Consider the following 7,894-nt stretch of genomic DNA (forward strand, 5'->3'; position numbering starts at 1 on the left):
TTTCTCTAATAACCAGGACAGGATTGGTAAATTAGACGTTTTAGAACCACTTGACAGTAGCGATCATAACATGGTTAAATTTGAGGTTAAGCTTAGTGCCCGAAGAGCAAAGTCCAAATCAAAAATATATAATGTTAGGAAGGCTAACTTTAACTGTATGAGATTAAAACTAGAAACTGTGAACTGGATGGAGTTAAATAACAAAACTGTTGAAGAGGCATGGGAATTTTTTAAAAGCACATTATTGCAAGTGCAAAAGGGCTTCATACCTGTTTCCAGCAAGAATAAATCTAGGAAATTGCAACCTAGGTGGTTTACTAGGGAAATAAAGTATAAAGTAAGGAGGAAAAGGGCTTTGTTCCAGAAATGGAAAATAACTGATAATGACAGAATAAAGCAAGAGTATCTAAATCTACAGGCTGAGTTAAAAAATGACATTAGACGAGCTAAAAGGAATGTCGAAAGGAAGATCGCATTGGAGTCTAAGGATGATGTTAAAAGTTTCTTCCAGTATTTTAACTCTAAAAGAGCTCTAAAAGCTGAAATTACTAATCTGCAGGATAGTAAGGGTCTTATAATTGAAAATGACATTGATATAGTAAATGAGTTCAATGATAGTTTTGCACGGGTATTCACTGTCGAGGACACTAGTAACTTACCAGTTCTTATTACTAATCCAACATCGTCTATAACTAATATATATATAACTGAAGCTGATGTTTTGCAAAGCCTAGCTAAGCTCAAAATAAATAAATCACAGGGCCCTGATGGCATCTTACCTATAGTGTTAAAAGAGATGAGGGATATTATTTGCCGACCCTTAACTATGGAGTGAGATCACATGCATAGCTAAACCGAGCAAAACAGACACTACGAGCGCGCACTGCAGCTTTGAAACGCCGATACGAGCGCTCGCTTCTCGCAGCCTCGCGCTCGATTCACCGTTTAGCGCTCGATTCATCGTCTAGCGCTCGATTCTCACAGCCTCGCGCTCGCTTCTCAATTTTCCGCTCGGTTCTGAAATCCCCACGCGCTTTGCAATTTTCTGCTCGTTTTGTAATTAAAACAGGAAATTACGTCAGATATTCAAGGCGTGGTAGCTGATTTCCGAGAATATCGATTGAAAGCGCGCCATTTCAGTATGGAGGAATCTAGACAAATTGCAAGTGACTTTAACTCTAATTTAAACGCTAATCATGAGTTATATTTATATGTTACGTATGTAATATGTAAATTCACTGTTACCATAAACACATAATAAGTGATACAGTGATATAAACTTTCACGATGTGGGGCAATTTTAAGCACAAGATCAATGTAGTATTGCGATAGAAATGTAGCTTTGCTGAATATGGATAAGTGGTGTTATCGGCTAACATTGGTCATTTTTTTAGGTTAATATGAGTGATATTGTGACTACAGCCCAGAACTTAATTACTGCAATAAACAGTAATCTACAGACTACACGCCGAACAAATGTGGAACAACAGAGTCAACGATCCACCACATCACAGAATTCTGCACGACAGCCTTCTGTCTACCAGGAAATGGCTAGGTTGTTATTATTGCTTTTTAAACTTCTATAACTTTGTCCAAATGCAGTATTAAGATTAAGGTTGTTTAATAATTGCTCATTTATGTTTAGGTCATTCCCAGGCTTGTTTCAAAAGGGTGCAGTTTACTCCTCAGAAGAGGAAGCTACCTAGGTCGACTCCAGTGTCCTTTTACCTTTTGCCAAAAAACACATCAAAAACACCAAAGGGAACTGATGAATTCAAATTAATTCAAGCTGGACTTGGGAAAAGGACTGTGATACTTAATGATGATATGGATCATGCTGAAGTATGTATTTATTATTGATACAAGGCTAAAATAGTATACATGCTTACATACATACCATATATATTTTACTTGTGACTTGTGACATACATACCATATATATTTTACTTGTGATGATTAGTGTACTAATTATATTTTATATGAAGGTGTCTTCATTGCTGTGTCAAGAATTCCCCAAAATGGAATGTTTGAAGGGAGGCTGGCTACTGTATAAAGCTATAGGTACTGAACAATAACGCACATGCTTAAAACGTGTAAAAGTACAAGTACTGGTTAAATATAATCCTTCAGTCCCTGCGAGCAAATGTGCATGTACAGTATATACATTTGGGTCCATAATCAAGTGCCCACTAGCCCAATACTCTCCCTCCTTCTCTCTCCTTTCTTCCCTCTTCCATCATTTCCTTTTAGGTGGAAGTGGACAGAGACCTCTGTCTGTAATTGCCCCAGAATCAGAGGGCTATACAGGAGGATTGGTCACAAAAGTGAGCTGTGGGGGCAAATCTATCATTTACATAGTACCGCTTCAAGTTGAAATTAACTTGACCCCATTGCCTCCAAATGCTGAAGAATTTCAAAAAATGCCTAGAACATGGTGCACTAGGTGCAATGAAGAAATGCCACTGCAGGTCCTGGCTGTTCACTACAAGTGCTGTAATACCAACAGTAGTGAAAGTACTTCTGACAATGAAACTGCAACTGTGGATGCGGAAGAAAAAGAGTCTAGGAATCAAGCTGTGGTAAACCATTGTGTTTTTAAATACCTAAAAAAAAACTTTATGGTAAAATGTCAATGCCCTTTTAAGATACAGTATTGATGATCTGTAATTCTGTTTGACATAAGGAAAGTGACCATGAAATTGAGTTTGTCGCTGCTGTGCAAAATGGAGATCCATCGAACAAGGTTTGTACATTAACAACTTTAGTAATTTATTTATTTGACTATTATTTCTAGTAGTTCCACTTTTGCACCAGTTATTCAATTTACTGCTATTTACATATTTTTAGACCGAACAGAGTTGCCCAATTTGCCAGGAAAGCTTTCCCCTACATATTCTTGAGGTGCATGCAAGTATATGTGGCGAGAGGTAAGCATGATTTAGGATGTATAAATCTATTGCATTTTTTTTAACAAAGAACAACAGCACATGTTGAAATAAAACATCTAGTTTAGATGTTTATTGATGTTAATTGATCTGAATTTGACACATTGACAAACTTTCATATTTTATTTATTAAAGAATGAATGTGTCAAGTAATCTCATTTATTGATTTACTTATTTTATAATGCAGACCTACAGAAATATCAGACAGTTCAGAAGTGGGACAAGGAAGGGCTCAAAGGTTGGATGGACAGTTATATATATATGTTTTATCAAAATATTAAATACTAAGAGTTATAAATAGGGTGACCACCTAATCCATGTCAGGAGGGACACTATGAGCTACAACAGGATTTGTAAACCACCATTTCATACATTTCAATTAAAAGGAGCAGGATTTCACTTAAGCACTGGGTTCTTGCCGTGTGCTGATTGGTCAGTCTCCTATAATCATGCATATGTGTCAGTAATGTTAATGCAAAACAGCTGGATGAGTCTTTCAATCTAGGAACTAACCAAACATTTTAGCAGAGCACAGAACCCTTTCAGCTTTAAAGTAGTTTGTAAAAGCTGAAGTAGCTCATAGTGTCCCTCCTGACATGGATTAGGTGGTCACCCTAGTTATAAATGTAATCTATTTTTCAGCCTTGATGACATCTTGAAAAACCTTGCTAACCAGGTGGACAAAACCGAAAACTTTTCAGTCTGTGTCACCCAGTGGTGGAAGAAGTACTGAAGCTTAGTACTTAAGTAAAAGTACAAATATTCTGCAAAATATGTACTCAAGTAAAAGTAGAAGTGCTACATCAACAATCTTACTTAAGTGAAAGTACTAAGTAATTACTTTTAAATTTACTTTAAAGTATTTTTTTAAGTAAAAGTACTCACACAATGGTTTGTCTCAACGTCTCGGGTGTGCCATTTTGTAAAAGAATAGTAGATATACTAACTTACGCCTCTACCGATGTCATTGCTCGTAATAATTACAAGCAACTATACAGTATATGTGTATTGGAAAGTTGGGTGTGCTTATTGCAATACTCTGCAATACTGTGTGTACCCTAACTTAGAATTATGTGGATGACAAGTTATCTACTAGGTATCACCCACTAATATACCATTAAGATAAACCAATCAGGACATGATACATCTTTAAATCATTTATGTACTTGCAAAACTATTCAACACATCTGTTAAGAGCAGTAAAAGGGAAACACAACAGTAACCAAACACTAGTGGTGGTGTGACGCCATGTTGAACGTCTCGTCTTCTTGAAATCCAGCCAGTCTACCAGCTCCTGCTGCCATCATTGGAGCTAATAAAGCCACCTGATTGGTAGGAAATGGCAAACAACGCCAGAACGCAATAGGCTAACTATTTTTTCATGCAAGATTTTGAGGAAATTGCGTTCAGAAAATGTAACGACTAACGGCATAAATTGTAGAAATGTAGTGGAGTAGAAAGTACAGATAATTGCCGCAAAATGTAATGGCGTAAAATAAAAAGTATGCATTATTATTTTTACTTAAGTAAAGTACAGATACGTAAAAATGTACTTAAGTACAGTAACGAAGTATAAATACTTTGTTACATTCCACCACTGGTGTCACCAGATCTAACCTCCTCAAGGTTCAAGGTTCAAGGTTGCTTTATCTGTCACATGCACAGATGTACAGGTACAACATGCAGTGAAATGAAATTTGTCCCGATCTACCCGACCATACACATACAAACATTACAGGGGTTAGACAGGTCAGGTAGACAGGGGATATAGAAAAACAGAGAAACAGAATTACATTAGGAAACGCGAGGCGAATAAAAAAAACAGCCCCCATACTGTACTCCAATAGGGAGTATAATGTAGGAACAGAAAAAAACACCTCAGCAACATAAGCACATGGTCACCACACCTAAGAACAGACTCGTGACTTGCAACAGGGGTGGGGAATGGGGAGTTGGAGGTAGTCCAGCATAGACAACAGCCATCCTGACCGGCGCCAGTCAACGAAGTCAGCGCCAGTCAACAGACCCGCCTGTCCACTCTGGGGGTATGAAGCGGCAAAGGCGTTGGATTGGGGGAGGGTGTCCTTTGTGGTTTGGGTAAAGGAATGCAAGAGAGTCTCACCGCCTTGGTCTTCTGGGGGAGTTGTTGAATGCAGCAGCGGCCTTGGCCAAGGCCCTTGCTGATTAGGGGGGAGCCAGAAGAAGATAGAATAGGGTTGTTTGGGTTTTTGTGCGAGAAGCTGTAATTTCGCAGCTCCTCTAATGTCCACGCTGGTCTCTGCCGTCTAAAATCCTGTGCAAAGCCTTGAGCTCCTCCGTGATGTTATCCAGTCTGCGGTCCATAGTCACGGTGATGTAATCAAATCTGCGGTCATTTGACACTGTGATGTTATCCAGTTTGCGATCTATAGCCATAGTCTGAGCGCCAACAGCTTAGCCAAGACCATCAATCAATTTGGCCAGCCTAGTGGGGCTTTGAGCGGCTGTCACCGTTTTCTTCAATTTCCGATAAACCAGGGCGATGCCTAATCCAATCAGCATAAGACCCGTTATCAAGGTTCCGAATAGGTAGATATCTTCGATGTCCTCCACGGAAAGAGCTGCCAGACACACGACCCTCCACTTCTCCCATCCGTCCATCGTGTAGCCAGCTGCGTACGTTCCTGCAGGACAGTCAGGTTCCCCCGAACCTGCGCTCCTCTGCGAGAAGATGGTGTCAATTGCATTGAGAGACCAGTTGATCAAATCCATAATTTCCTTAGTTTTGAAGAGCAGGGCTGAGAGGGTCTCTCGAGTATAGACAGTAAGACAGTAGACTAGACGAGACGAGAGAAGCAAAGCAGGGAAGATAAGGGGAGGGAGAGGGAGAGAAGTGCGTCCGCCTCCGCTGAGAGCCAAGTAACTTTGGCTTAAACAATGGCAGCGTCAAAAGAAAAGCACCCCAAAATGCTGCCTGAATGTATGTTATTTGGGTGAAGTAGGTGTAGATACGGGAGCATTAAAGAAGGAATTCTTAACTGGTAATTTTTCCAAATTATTTATTATTTTAAATATCCCTAATCATCGCAGAAATAAATTTGTAGTTTTTACAATAGGTTTAGATCATTGTATTCAGTTCCATTTTTTTCCATGTCTGTCCATATCTGGAGAGGATTTTAAGTATTTTAGTAGTGCCTTTCATTTATAATATGCTCATATTTTGTTTGGCAGATATCATATCTGAAATTCAAACCCAATTTTTTGAACCAAGCACTGACCAAAAAGGGAGGAATCCTGTCTACTCAATATCTGCCCTTGACCAGGGCTACTTCAGGTATTCAAAGCTAATTATAGCAGGTAACCATATTGTTACTAATACTTGTTGACTAACTTGATTTTGTGTGTGAATCTTAGGACTTTTGGAGAAATGTTTGCTGTAAGCTTGGCCCAAGGAGGCCCGCCTCCAAATTTTATGCGGAACTGGAGCTATACCTACCTGGCAACTGGAGATTTTGACAGATTAGTCCTTACCTCTGAAGATGTCACGGCTCAAGAATCCAGAGAACTGATTAGTAAGGTACATGTCTAGTTATAATTTAAACATTGTTATAATTTAAATATTTCATTTGGTTTGGCTATGTATTGAAATAGAGTGATGTTTCAGGTCACACATGCCACCGCAGAGGAACTGCCAGACCTTATTGATGACATATTATCCTGTGGATATACAGGTGTCATATGCCTAGGCAAAAAGGATGAAATTTTAAGGTTTGAGTATTTGCTTTTTTAAATATTCAAACAAAATTTCTCATTTTTGTTAATGACTGCTAGGTGATTGTGTATAACACATCTTTTCGTGTCCTGGCATCCGGTGGAACTGAAGGAGCTGGGGAATATCGTGGAGGAGGGCACCCGGATTAGCGGTGCTGAAGTGGAGGCAGCGCGCGCCGGTTTTGAGATCCAGGGCCCCGGAGCTGTGTTACACGGGCGTATACGCGGGCGATTTCGACCTCGGATGCAGCGCGAGTGAGTGACCCTGCCATACAGAGGCCTCCCCCTACAACTCATCTCGACCCATTCCGTCGTTGACTGGTAAACCTGCTCCTTTTCTTCACTCTCCTCAATCGGGTGAAGGTCTCGGCAAAGTTGCAGATCTGGACAATTGTATGCATAAGTGTGTGTTGGATGTAATTAAGCGCAGTCGAAGTGTTTGTTTAATGTCATTTACGCGCTGTATTTTGAATAGGTGAATGACGATTGGTATCGTGCTATGCTTTGCTGTGTAACCCTGAGATGTTTTCTTTCTTTTTTTCCCCCCGTTTTGAGTTAAATCTGTCTTTTTCTGTTATTGATGACAACGGGACAAATTGGTGAATTGCTAAAAAAGGGGATGTTTGAATTATTCAATTTCCTCTGCGTCATCGGGGCCTAATTCAGCTCTGTGGCCTGAAGTATTTTCTTTCATGCCGTCCGTTTTATAGCTTGCTGTTTAAGGTTGGAGGACAGCGGAAAGAGAAGCGACCTTTCCGTTTACAATATAAATCACTCGTTTGTGTTTAGGGTGGTTTATGACTTCAAACATTGTGTAACTACCCGGGGGTAGGGGCGTCGCACCCGACGTGCTAGGTTTTGGGAGTGCAGGGTTGTCGGCAGATTATATCGGTACCCGGCCGAAAACGTATATACTTCAGGGTGCCACCGTGTCCATTTTTGTCCCCTGAACCTGCCTTCCAACACCCTCCCGCAGCAGGACGGGTAAAACATATTTGCACACGCAAATACTGGGACTAAAAGAACTCGGGGTGAGGGACTCAGATCCTCTCATTACTTAGTCTCCCTGGGTGGAATAACCGCCAGTTTTCCCCTACCAAGGCGGGGCGAAATTTCTCCGCTACAATTGCTCAGAATCGCTGTAGCTTTCCGATGGTATGCGGGGCGTTGCGGTTGCTTAGCGTGACCGACGCATAAGA

This window comes from Paramormyrops kingsleyae, chromosome 25, assembly GCF_048594095.1.
Source record: "Paramormyrops kingsleyae isolate MSU_618 chromosome 25, PKINGS_0.4, whole genome shotgun sequence".
NCBI classification, from domain to species: domain Eukaryota; kingdom Metazoa; phylum Chordata; class Actinopteri; order Osteoglossiformes; family Mormyridae; genus Paramormyrops; species Paramormyrops kingsleyae.